Below are 14,236 nucleotides of genomic sequence, written 5' to 3' on the forward strand. Positions count from 1 at the left end.
GTGCATTCTTTCGCATTCCAGTTGATGAAGCTAGTCAATACTTTTTGCCTTCACTTGGGAAAGAAAACAATTCACCTGGATGGTAATGCCTTGGTTTTACTGAGAGCACATCTGATTTCTCACAAATCTTCAAGGCTGATCTGGATGATATAAAGAGGTTCTACTTTGTTGCAATATGTGTACAATTTGCTTCTTTGATCTCCTTCCCAAGTCTCCTTACAGGAAGACAGCATCCACTTGCTAAATATTTAGACTTAAAGGGACATAAGGTCACCAAAGAGAAATTGTAGTTTGCCAAACCTTGGTTCAATATTTAGGGCATCCGATATCAGAACAAGGGCTACACTCAGATCCAGATAGGCTCTATGGTGTCTTAAGTTTCCCAAAACCCAAAACTAAGCACCAACTGCGAGGTTTTCTTGGGGTAGTTGGTTATTGCTGAAACTGAATTTGAAATTTCTCTCTTATGGCCAAAGCTTTGTATGTTTTACTAAACAATGAAAACCTTAACCCAATTTTATGGGAAGAACCTGATGACACAGCATTTAAAGCCTTAAAGCAGAGTTTGATGAACCCACCTTCCCTTGGATATCCCAATTACCAGATTCCCTTTTTCCTTTTTGTATATGAAAAGAAAGGGAATGCCCTTGGGGTACTCACCCTAAAACACAGGGACCACCTTCGACCCAAAGGGTATTATAGCCGGCAACGGTCCCTGTGGCATTGGGATACCCCCCTTGCCTTAAAGACCTTACTGCTATTGCTCTTTTAGTTAAAGCCACCAAGAATCATTATGGGATTCCCTTTAACCATTTTTGTACCTCATGCAGTAGAAACTCTCCTGAATTCTCATCACACTCAACATTTTTCAGTCAACCACGTCACCTCCTATGAAACCTTTTGTTAACTGCTCCTCACATAACTCTTTTACATTGTAATCACCTACTCTACTGCTCTTCTCTTCTCCATTACTGACAAAGTCCCTCATGACTGCTTAACACTGACAAATCACCTCCTGACTTCTAGTGATGATCTGCAGGAAACTCCTTTGGGTAACGCCAACTTCTCATGGTTCATAGATGGTTATTATTTAAAGAGTGACAATGGCAAATACTGTGCTGGGTATGCTATTGCAACTCCTTTTGATATCATTGAGGCAGCACGTTTGCCTATGGCTACTTCAGCCCAACAGGCTGAGTTATATGCTCTTACACAGGCTTGTACTTTAGCCAAAGGTAAAACTGCCAATATTTGTACTGGTAGTAGGTCAATATAAATGAGTAGCTCATGACTTTGGAATGTTCTGGAAGCAATATGGCTTCCTTACTTCCAGAGGAAATAAAATTAAAAATGGCCCCTATGTTCTGGAATTATTATACGCTATACTTTTACCTGCCACTGTAGCTATTATTAAGACCTTGGGGCATTCTAAACTTGACTCTCTGGAAGCTGAAGATAATCACCTTGCTCATATTTCCAAAAGGAATGCAGCCCTTAAAGGAACCAACAACAACCAAACCTCTGTCATTGTCCAGAGGGATATTTCCCCAAATAATAACTTAGAAAAACTGGCTAGATAAGCCCAACAATTGGCCTCAGAAAAGGAAAAACAAAAGTGGAAATTCAACAATTGGTTTGAAACTGAGAACAAAGAAGTTAAAATCTTCCCTAGAGAAAAACTTTGAGATAAGCTTTGTTAACTGCAGCTGTGCATATTCAGCGTAATCAACTGTTGTTTAAAACTAACCAGGTCTTTCTGTTCATCTTTAGTACATGAGTGAGCTGTCTTTCCCAGAAATTCAAGGTCTAGATGTCCAGATTCAGGCTTACAAGGCCAAACACAGGCTGAAGATGAAAACTAACTGGAGAAGCCCAGACAGTCAAGGGAAAAGAAATTCAGTCTTCAAGGCCAAACACAGGCTTCTGGGAAGGTGCCAACCAGCAAGGCCACATACTCCCCCTCCCCTACCTAAAACCCTAGGAAAAAAAACCTTAACTTTTTCCCTTTGAGGAGGTGGATCTGAGTTTTAACTCCCATCTCCTCATCTGGCCGCCTTTCAATAATAAACCTCTTTCCTTGCTGCAAGCCTGGTGTTCCAGTTATTGGCCCCCCTGTGTGGTGGGTAAATGAACCTGTGTTTATGTTTGGTAAGAGGTTTGATAAAAAGAGAAAGCTCTTGTTTGGACCAAATAATAACCCAGTCCTACCAGAAACGCTAAAATTCCCATTTTTAACCATTGTACGTGCATTAAACCATTGGTCTACTGACAAAATGATAGCATTCATGATTCAATATTGGTGGGAAAATAATGAGGCCAGAAACAGTGCCTATCTCATTTGTCCCATTTGTTCAAAATACAATCTAAGGAAGCCTGCTCATACCGCTCCCAGACATTTTAAACTACCTAATGGGCCATTCAAGTTTTGGCAAATTAATTTCATACAACTTTCCCAATCTCATGGATATAAATATGTTTAATCATGGTTTGTATGTATTCTCACTAGACTGAAGCCTTCCCTTGCAGACGGGCTACTGCCTCTTCTGTGGCTAAAGTCCTTTTGGAAAAGATTATCCCTACCTGGGGACTCCTCTCAAACTTCATAGTGATCAAGGAACCCATTTTACTGGTCAGGTACTTTGACAAGTCTGCACTGTTTGGCTGGTTTTACACTTTCACTGTGCTTACCACCCTCAACCCTCTGGTTCAGTCAGATGCACTAACAGCATTATTTAGACTCAATTGGCAAAATTTGTAGACCCTCCAAATACCTTGACCAAAAGCATTGCTATTGGTCTTTCTAAATCTCAGGTCCACCCCCTTTAGAACTCATAAACTCTCACCATTTGAGATAGTCACAGGATGCCCAATGCACTTGGCTTCTGCCTCTTTTGACCCACAGCTGATAAAAAGAGATATACTCCATTATTGCAAAGGCCTAATTGCTTCTAGTAAAAATAATCATGTTTTGGTAGGGAAATCTTTCACAGTGTGCTCCAGAGAGACAAAGACCTTAAGCAACCTGGAGATTTTGTCTACTGGAAAAAACACCTCCAGAGGGACTCCCTTGGATCTCGCTGGAAAAGCCCCTATCAGGTACTATTAACTAACACTTGTACCACCAAACTCTAGGGAATAGACTCTTGGGTTCACGTGACACACCTGAAAAAACCACCAAACCCTGACTGGACCTGCACACCATCTAGTGACCTGAAAGTAAAGATTTCCCAGAATTGAAGCAGGTGACATCTGATGAGACAGCTTTCTCAAGATGTCCAGACCAGGCCTGTTGGAAGTTTGTCTGCCAAACCTTTGATGATGACATATCGCCTCAGATGATCTCCAATGCCTATGATCTTGATAACTTATAGAATTTAGAAAAGAAAAGTGCCTGAGAGTGCTCCCTCCTACCCCTCCTTATTACTTGAATGTGACCTCAATAGGTTTCCAATCTGTGCACTTTCCCTCCAACTTGGGACATGACACTCAGGAAAGGTCCTTCCTGGCATCAAGGGACAAAAGATTGATAAAACCAGAAAAAACCTGACTCTTGATCAGCAATGCTTTCAGAGAAAGATCACGATCAAAAGTGGAAAATGTGAAAATTAATAAGCAGAAACCTCATTAAATTGGAGTTGGGAGGCCAAATGGGGGAGCTCTCACACCCTATGTGAATAGCAGAGCCCAACAAGAAGAAATAAGACTTCCTCTTCTTAACCAGCCAGAAGCTCGGCCAACAAGAGACTGTCACAATTCAGTCAATAAAAAGCCCTACACCTCAAACTCTTTGTTTATAACAGCCCTCTCAACTTCCTCTCTCCTTCTATACGAGTTTCTCTTCCATTTGCTTCAAGGGGACTTGCACTGTGGCTCACCATGGTTGCAGACCGCGAATTGCAATTCTTTGCTGATCTCAAATAAATCCATTTTTGCTGGAGAAATAACTGGCTGTCTATTTGTTTAAGGTCAACAAAATACAGAAACAAGTAATGCCCACACATTGCACTTGATTGCTCTGTCTTTTAGGTGTATTTTATTCTGTGGGTCCTCCACTCCCGTCTTTTCTTTCCTTGCAATTTATTTGTTGAAGAAAGTAGGTTTATTGGCCCATATGAATTCACACAGTCTGCATTTTACTGAGTCCATCTCCATGGTGTAGATTTTCATGTTCATCAGTCCTCTGTATTTTCTGAAAAAAAATAGTCATTGGATATATATACAAGTTGACCAAACTCTGGCTTTTTTTTCTTTTTGGAAAACTGCTTTATTGTGGAGTTGTGTATTTCCATCAGGAAGCACATAATGCCTGCTTCTCACTCTTTTTGTGATAACAGGCTGTGATATTGTGATTTATAATAAGAAATATATATTTGGTCTTTGTCCCTGTTTGATACAGAACTTCCAAATCCCTTGGAATTTCCTAAGTGATGATAGCTATAAAAAGTGTCTTTTGTAATGTGGATGATGTGAATTTTGGGCTACATCTGAGGATGGGAGCTGGTTGCCAGTGAAGCCAACCATGTGATTAGAGGGTTGAAACTTTCAGTCCCACCCCTGACTTCTGGGGAGGGGAGAGGAGCTTGAGATTAAGTTCAATCACCAATGGTCAATGACTGAATCAATCATGCCTACATAATGAAGCCTCCATAAAAAACTCAAAAGGACAGGGTTTGGAGAACTTCTGGGTTAGTGAACCCGTGGAGATTTGGGGAGACTGGTGCTCCTGGAGAGGGCATGAAAGCTCCACGCCCCTTCCCACATACCTTGCCCTATGCATCTCTTCATCTGGCTGTTGGTTAGTATCCTTTAATGTCCTTTGTAATTTACCGGTTAGTGAGTGAATGTGTTTTCTGAGTTTGTGAGCCACTCTAACAAGTTAACTGATCCCAAGAAGGGGGTCATGGGAACCTCTAATTTATAGCCAGTTGGTCAGAAGTATGGGTAACAATCTGGACTTGCGATTGGCATCTTGAGTTGGAGGGGGTCATTGGAACATCCAATTTGTAGCTGGTTAGTTGGAAGCACAGGTAACAACCTGGGCTTGTTATTGGCATCTGAAATGGAGGGCGGTCTTGTGGGACTGAGCTCCTTATCTGTGGCCTCTGATGCTATCTCCTGGTAGATAATGTCGGAATTGAGTGGAAACCCAACTGGTGTCCAAGTATTTCTTGGTAGTGTGGGGGGAACCCCCCTCCACATGTTGGAATTGTGTCCAGAACATAAATATAGGCATTGACAGATCTCTTTTAAAAAGTATTTTATTATGAAATGTATAATATAAACACAAAGTTTAAAACATACGATTTAAAGAATGAATTAAACATCCATATACCTATCACCCAGGTTAAAAAAGAAAAATAATTATGCACAACTTCCATCTCTTATTATTCTCCTTTCATTCTGTCTTCCCAGAGATAAACAACAGAACTTCTATAATAATCATTTTTTGTTTTTATCTTTTATTGAAATGCATCTAATGCCTATGTATGTATTCCTAAACAATACATTACTACTTTTTTGACTACATAAGAAATACAAGTTTCTCTGTGTAAAGAAAGGACAGTATTACCACTGTGAGATGATGGCTTCTAGAGAAAATAAGCTGAAGAGTCTCTGGGATATGGTTTCTCATCAACCATCTCACTGGTTTACAAGAACCCCTTTTGAAGAAATCAGAGGGCGAGGTTTTGAGTGGAAGCCTGGCAGACTTAGAGCTCAGTACAGTCAGGGCATCTGGAATGACTTCAATGTGATGAGCACTGGAGGCCTTGCCAGAACATGATTAATGAGCATGGATCACTCTGCATTTTCTGTTTCTCGACTCACCATGCCGTACCTCAATCTTTCAGGTGTCGGTTCAAGCAGACCACTTCTGTAAGTTGAAATGAGTGCCCTCAGCCAATCCAGGCTGCAGAGCATGGACCAAAGAGCAGCAGCTTCTTCAGAACAGGGTCAATATGAACAAAGGGCATATAAGAATCTGGGCCGGGCCCAAGTAGATGGTCTGTCTTCACATTAAAAAAAATACATACAATGGTAGTGAATATCTTGATGATGTTGCTGTTACCAAGTTGAATCTTGAGTTATTCTGATCTATCTATACTAGTTGCTCTCTGTGTTTGGTGCTTAGCTCTTATCCTGGGATCTTATTTCTCCATCATTCTGGAGACTTCCTTCACCTCTCTTATGATGGGCTCCTTTGTTTTCAGTATCCCATGTCTTCCTCTTTCTTGGTTTACTTCCTAATTTTGATGGAGCACATCTTCCAGTAGCTTTTTGAGAAAGATCATATGGAAGATAAATTTCCTTTATTGAATGTGTCTTTATTCTACCTTTATAACTACTTGATAGTTTCACTGTCATAGAGTTCTAGGTTGGAAATCACTTTCCTTTAAGATTTCAAAAGCATTACTCTGTTGTCATTTTGTTTCTGATGTTTGCTTCTGAAGCCATTTTGATTCCCAATCATTTGTATGAAACTTTTTCTTAATTCTCTAGGAGCTTCTCTTTGTCCCTTGTGTTTCACTGTGATGAAATACCATTGGGCTTGTAATTGGTGAGAACATTCAACCTGGTAACTCCATCTTCTGTTCTGGGACTTTTTTCTTAAATTATTTCAACCACTTTTTTCATTCTGTTTCTAGAATTGCATTATTTGGATGTTGAATCTGAACTGGTCCTCTAATTCTCCTTTTCTATTTTCCATTTCTTTGCTCTAGTTTCTAGGCCATTTCCTCGACTTTATTTTCAAAACCTCCTATGAAGGAATTTATTTTTGCTATCATATTTTTAATGTTCAAAATTTTCCAAATATTCTTTTATTAAGAAAACTTATTAGAGAAAGAACATCATATAGAAAAATGCAGAAGTCATCTGTATAGTTCAATGAATTTTTAAAAACTAAATACACTTGCCTAACTACGACCCAAGTGAAAAAATATTATGTTATCAAAACCAGAAAATTTTCCTCATATCTCCCCCCATAGTTATCCCCCCACAAAAGTAATCACTATTGTGCCCTTAATCACTATAGAGTAGTTTTGCCTGGTTTTGAACTTAATATAAATGGAATCATACAGTATACATTCCTTATGTCTGGCTTCTTTTGTTCAACATTTGTTGGTGAGATGCATGTAGAAATAGTTTCATAGTTCCTCCATTTTTATTGCTGTATAGTATTCCTATTTATTCATTCTATTCTTGGTAGACTTTTGGGTTATTTCCAGTTTAGAATCTTTAAATAATGCTGAAACATTCTTATACAAGCCTCTTGAGCACATGGGCACACATTTCTGTTGGATATATAGGAATGGAACTCTTGGGTCATAGGGAGTATGTATATGCTCTGCTATAGTAGATATTAACCCAGGTTTCCAAAGTGGCTGTACCAATTTACACTCCCACAATCAGTATATGAGAGTTTCAGTTGTGTCACATCATCATCAATCCTCAGCATTGTCTTTTTTTTCTTTTACTGTAGGCATTCTGGTAAATATGTAGTGCTAACTCATTGAGGCTTTAATTTGCATTTGCCTGCTGCCTGATGAAGCTGAGCAGTTCTTCACATCTTTAAAAGCTTTTTACCCATTTTTCAAATTGTGTGATCTATCTTTTTCTAACTGATTTGTAGGAATATTTTACATATTCAATGTATCTATCTTTTGTCATATATATACATATTACAAATATCTTCTCCTACTCCATGGCTTGACATTTTATTCTTTTATGTTTAGTGACTATTGAGTCCACTTAAGAAATGTTAGCCTTCTAAGGTCATGAAGATATGCCCCTATGCTACTTCTATATTTGTTTTAGCTTTCATATTTAGACGTACAATCCACTTGAAATTGGTTTTTGTGTATGGTGTAGGTAAGAGTCAAAGATCCTTTTTCCTTGTGGCTAGTCAAATAAATTGGAATTATTTATTGGAGAGACCATCCTTTCCCTACTGTACCCTAGTGGCAATTTTGCAATAAAATCAAGAGACTAAATTTGTATGAGTCTGCTTCTGGACTATTGATTCCATTGGTCTATTTGTCTACGTTGCATTTGTTCCGTATCTTATTATAAAGCACTAGTAGTTAAATAAATCCATCAACTTTGTTCTTCTTCACGATTGCCTGAGCTATTCTTGACCCTTTTCATTTCCATATGAATTTTATAATCAACTTATAAATTTCCACCAAAAAATAAAATCTGCTGATTTTTGCTGAGATTGCATTGAATCTACAGATCAATTTAAAAACAATTAGCATCCTTATAATGTTGTTTTCCAATTCATTCATATCTCTCAGTAATTTTGTGTAGTTCTCTATGTAGATCTCTTGCACAAAAAAATTTATTCCTAAATACTTCATTTTTTATGCTATTGAGAGTATTGTTTTTTGAAGTTTCATGTTCTAATTGTTGCTAATATATTGAAACTAAACTGATTCAGGTATATTTTTATTGCATTCAGCAGCCTTGCTAAGCCCATGTATTACTCCTAATTATTTATCTGTAGATTGCTTTAATTTTTCTATGTACCAAAACATATCATTTTATTTCTTCCTTTTTTTTCTTTCTTCCTCTCTTCCTTTCCAACCTTCTTTCCTTTTCTTCTCAATTTGCACTGGCTAGAACCACCAGTATAATGTTGAATAAATGTCGTGATAGCAGGCATCCTTCTTTCCTTCCCAATCACAGAGGGAAGACTTTTAATTAATAATAATTAGCAATAATTTAATAATGTGATATTTTTGTAGGGCTTTACAGACTCATTTTGTCAGATTAGGAAAGTTCTCTTGTATTCCTAGTATGCTACGAGTTTTTAAATTATGAATTTAACTCAATGCTACATTTTTTTTGCTGTGAGATAATAATTTGATTTTTTTCTGTTAACAAGAGTGACATCAATTGATTTCCAAATATCAAATTAAGCTTGAATTCCTGGAATCAACTCAATTTAATCATGATTACCTTTTTGATATATATTGCTGAGTTAGATTTGCTAATAATTTGAGATTTTTCATCAATATCCATGAGAGATATTGTCCTGTTATTTTCCCTTCTTATACTGTCCTTGTGAAGTTTCTGTATAGGGGTTATTCTGGCTTCATGAAACAAGTTTGAGTGTTTTCTCCATTTATTTTCTCTGAAAGAGTCTACGTAAGTTCAGTATATATCACCCTTAAATGTTTGGAAGATTTCAACAGTAAAGCCATCTCTCTTGGAGTTTTATTTATTGGATGGCTTTTAAGTTATAAATTCAATTTCTTTAATAGATATAGGAGGACTATTCAGATTTTCTATTTTTTCATGTGTCCATTTGGGTAGGTTGTGTTTTCCAAGGAATATATACAATTCATCTAAATTTCAAGCTTATTGGCATAAGTTGTTCATATATCCTTTTATGATCTTTCTAATGTATAAAAGACTTGTAATTATGCCCTCTTTTTCATTGCTGATAAATGGAAATTTGTGACTTTTTTCTTCTTGAGAAGTCTTGCTGAAGGTTTAATAATTTTATTAAATTTTTTCATAGAGCTAACATTTTACTGTATTGGTTTTATCTATTATATGCCTATTTTCTACATAACTAATTTCTGATATTATCTTTTTTATTTCCTTCCTTTAGCTTTAATTTAATATTTTTTTCTGACTTCATAAGAGAGATATTTAGATCACAAATGATCTTCTTTTATAATATATACATCTAGAGCTAGAAATTTCCCTCTAAAAACAGCTTTAGCTACCTCCCACAAATTTTATATGTCATATATTCACTGTAAGTCAGTGCATAATATTTTCCAATGTTCATTGTGATTTCTTCTTTAATCCAGGGGTTATTTAGAAGAATATTGCTTAATTTACATTAGAGATTTTCCTAATTATCTTTTGTTATTGATTTCTACCTTAATTCCACTGAAGTCAGAGAACATGCTCCCTATGTTTTTAATATTTTGAAGTAAAACTTGATTTATGACCTAGAATTTGGTCATTTTTGGTGAATGTTCCATACGAATACGTCTAAAAAATTATTCAATTTCCAGTTGCTGTTTGATATATTCTATATGTTATTTAGGTCAAGTTGGTTAATCATGTTGTCCAAATCTATAATTTTACTGATTTTTCTGCCTGTTTGTTCTATCAGTTACTGAGAGAAGTTTTCTAAAATTTATAAAGATGAATATGATTTCATATATTTTTTCTTTTCATTCTGTTGCTTATATATTTTAAAGCTGTGTTATTAACTGCATACAAATTTAGTATTGTCATGTCTTCCTGTTGGATTGAACATTTTGTCGTTATGAAATGTTCCCCTTTATCTCATAATTTCTCATTCTTAAAGTCTATTTTGTCTGATATTAATGTAGCTATACCAGGTCTCTTTTTGTTAGTGTTTGCATGGTGTATTTTCCCAGAGTTTTATTTTCAACAATTCTGTGTCCTATTAGTAAAACTGTGTCACATTTAAGTAGCATATCATTGAATTTTTAATGCAATATGACAGTCTTGATTTTTAATTAAGACATTAGCCTGTTCGTATTTAACATATACACTAATATATATGGGTTTAAATCTACCGTCTTACTATTTGTTTTCTATTTGTCCTATCAATTCTTTGTGCTTTTTCTCTTCTTTCTTGCCCTTTTTGGGATTAATCAAATATCTTTATTATTCCGTTTTTGCTCTCTGTTAGTAAGTTATACATTTTTTTATCATTCTTTTAGTGTCTGCCCTAGAGATTACAACTTGAACCTTGATTTATTAGATCTACTATAAATTAGTGCTGTTACCATTTCTTAGGCAGTTCAAAGATTTTAGAACACTTTACGTCCATTTATTCTCTCTGATTTTTTGTGCTACTATTAACTTTTATTTTTAATTAAGTATTTTAACACTATAAGACAATATTTTAGTTGTTCAATACAATCAATATTCATTTAAATCAGAGTTTCTCAATCTTGGCACTCAAATTTGATATTTTGGGTTGGTAATTCTTTGTTGTGGGGGGCTCACCAATGCATTATAAGATGCTTAGCAACATCCTTGGTCTGTACCTACTAGATGCCAGTAGCACTCCTCTCTGTTGTGAAAACCAAAAATGTTTCCACACAGCGCTAAATGTCCCCCAGAAGACAAAATTGCCTTCAGCTAAGAAGCACCAATTTACATTTCACATATATTTACCATTTCCAGTGCTCTTAATTTCTGTGTTTCTGTGCTTTTCTTTGGGATAATTTTTCTCTGCCTTCATTTTTTTTTTTTAAATATGATTCGTCTGGCAACAAATTATCTCCGTTTTTGCTTCCCTGAAAACATTACCTTTTCACATTCACTGTTAAGGATATTCTCACTGGGTACAAATTTGAGATAGGCAATTGTTTTCTTTTAGTGCTTTACCTTCAAAGGAGCAACAATTAAACTTATAGTTAATTTTTCAACAGAAACTGTGGAATGGTATTGTTAATGTATCTTCTCCCACCCTACTCCCGATCTACTTTCAAGATTTTCTCTTGGTTTTTAGTTTTCTTCAATTTTAGCATGATATCTGTAGGTATGGTTTCTTTGTATTCATTGTGCCTGACGTTCATAGGGCTTCTTAAATCTGTGGCCTGCTATCACTTATCAGCTTTGGAATATTCTCAGCCACAATCTCTTCAAATATTGCCTCTGCCCATCTTTCCCCCACTCCTCTGGGACTCCAAATCCACATGTTTAGAACTTTTTACTGTGTCCTATTTTGCATATTGCTTTATATGGGGCTTTTTGATTTTCAGCCTTACTTCTGGGTGATCGGGTGGGCTCTTTGTTTAGGATTTCTGCATTTATGTTCAAAACTTCAATATCCATATCTTTGAATATTTCCTTTGGGCCTGTTCAGATTTCCAGGAATGTAGTCTTCTAGTCTTCTATCTGGATGGAGAAGATTTGACTTATAGCTTTCTGGAAAGCTCCAAAAGAGGAGTGAGAATTTCAACATGTAGAACTTATAGGAATTTGATCAACAAATTCCTCTTTTCATTATGGTAATATTGTATTAATTGTACCTGGCATCCTCCAGCCCAGTGATCCCATTTTACACTCTCAAACAATGGCTTTATACTGAAGAAAATGAATTTAAAGTCTCCATCAAGTATAATGATTGCTGCAACTTTTGGTGTAAAATTTTTATCAACTCAAAGAAGTTCCCTTATGTTCCCAACTTGTTAAATTTATTATAAATAGGTGTCGAAACTTATCAAATGCTTTTTCTTCATTAATTAAGAAAACCCTATGATTTTCCCCTTCATTTTATTATTATAGTGAATGTACCATCCTTACTTTCCTAGGATAAATCCTACTTGATCCTGAAATATTTTAATTAACTATTGGATTCAGTTAACTGCTATTTTATTTAGGATTTCTGCATTTATGTTCATAAATGAAATGGACCTATGATCTTTCTTTGTACTGTCCTCCTTAAGTCTTAGAACCAAAATGATGCCATAAAAGGGATCAGGCAGGCTTTATTCTTTCCACTATTTTTCTGGAACACTTGTTTATACGAGAACTAGCTTCTCCTTGAAATTTTTTTCTTTTTTTTTTTTTTTTGTGAGGAAGATCAGCCCTGAGCTAATATCCATGCCAATCCTCCTCTTTTTGCTGAGGAAGACTGGCCCTGAGCTAACATCTGTGCCTATCTTCCTCCACTTTATGTGGGATGCTGCCACAGCTTGGCCTGACAAGAGGTGCTTCGGTGCGCGCCCGGGATCTGAACCCGGGCCACCAGCAGCAGAGTGCACGCGCTTAACCACTACGCCACAGGGCCGGCCCCTGAAATTTTTTTTAAGAATTTGCTTTAACCATCTAGGCATGTGAGGTTTAGAAAAAAAGAGGTCTTTAACCATGATTTCAATTTATTTAATATTTATTGGTTATTCAAATTATTTCTTTTTATTTCTTTTTAAATTATTTCTATTCAAACAATTTTCTCTTAAAATTATTCAATTTGGGGATATTATACTTTGTCTAGGAATTTAACCATTTCAACATAGAATTTTAGGCCATTAAAATGATGAATTATTCATTAATGATGAATAATTAAAAATATTCTTCTACTTTATGTAAATTTCTGGTGTTTCTGTAGTTGTTTGCATTTCATCATCATTTATTTGCAGAGGTCAGAGGTTGGCCTATCTTATCAACCTTTTCAAATAACTAGTTTTTAGTTTAAAACTCTTATGCATTTTTTTCTGTATTTCATGAATGTCTGCTATTTATTCCTTTCTTCTTTTGGACTTGTCCTGTTATGTTTTTTCCCCAAATTTTTTAGTTAAATATTTATTTATTATTAAACTTGCTGATTTCCTACTTAATGTATTTAAAAGCTTGAAAAACTCCTTGTAAGTGCCATGTTTAGCTATGAACCACAAATTTTGATAAGTAAGGTTTAATTATCATTCAATTCTAAATATTTTTTCATTTCTTTACTAATTTTTAACTCAAGGTTAATTAGCGATATGTTTTTAACATATAGACCTATCAGATTTTTTAGCTATCATCTGTTCTTCATTTCTAATTGATTCTATTATAGCAGAGAAAACAGCCATATACAGAAAATAAAAATGTTGGTTATTTGGAATGTATTGAGGTTTCCTTTATGACCTAATACATGGTTTGTTTTCAAAAATGTTCCATGTGCAATCAAGAAAAATCAATCTCTCTCTCTCTCTCTCTCTCTCTCTCTCTCTCTCTCTCTCACTCTCACTATAGAGCTCTATATATGTCTATGAACTCAAGCCGTACTGTACTGTTCAGATTTTTATATCTCTGCTTACTTTTGAACTACTCAGTCTAATAGTTTCTGAAAGGGCTGTATTGCAGCCCCAAAAACTACTGATAGTTTATCTAATTCTCTCTGCAGTTCTAGCAGTTGTTACTTGGTATATAAGGGCCATATGTAGTTAAGATGGATTTATATTTTTGTCTTATTATTCCTCTATAATTATATAACATTTTGTTTTGTTGTTAATGATATTTTGCCTTAAATTTTATTTTGTTGAATATTAAGATTGCTACATCAACTTTCTTTTTTTATTGAAGTATAATAGACATATAACCTTATATTAGTTTCAGATGTATAACATAATGATTCAATATTTGTATATATTATGAAATGATCATAATAAGTCTAGTTAGCATGTGTCATATACATAGTTACAGAACTTGTTTTTCTTGTGCTGAGAACTTTTAAGATTTACTCTCTTAGCAA

Source organism: Diceros bicornis, unplaced genomic scaffold (genome assembly GCF_020826845.1).
Source record: "Diceros bicornis minor isolate mBicDic1 unplaced genomic scaffold, mDicBic1.mat.cur scaffold_61_ctg1, whole genome shotgun sequence".
Taxonomy (NCBI): Eukaryota; Metazoa; Chordata; class Mammalia; order Perissodactyla; family Rhinocerotidae; genus Diceros; species Diceros bicornis.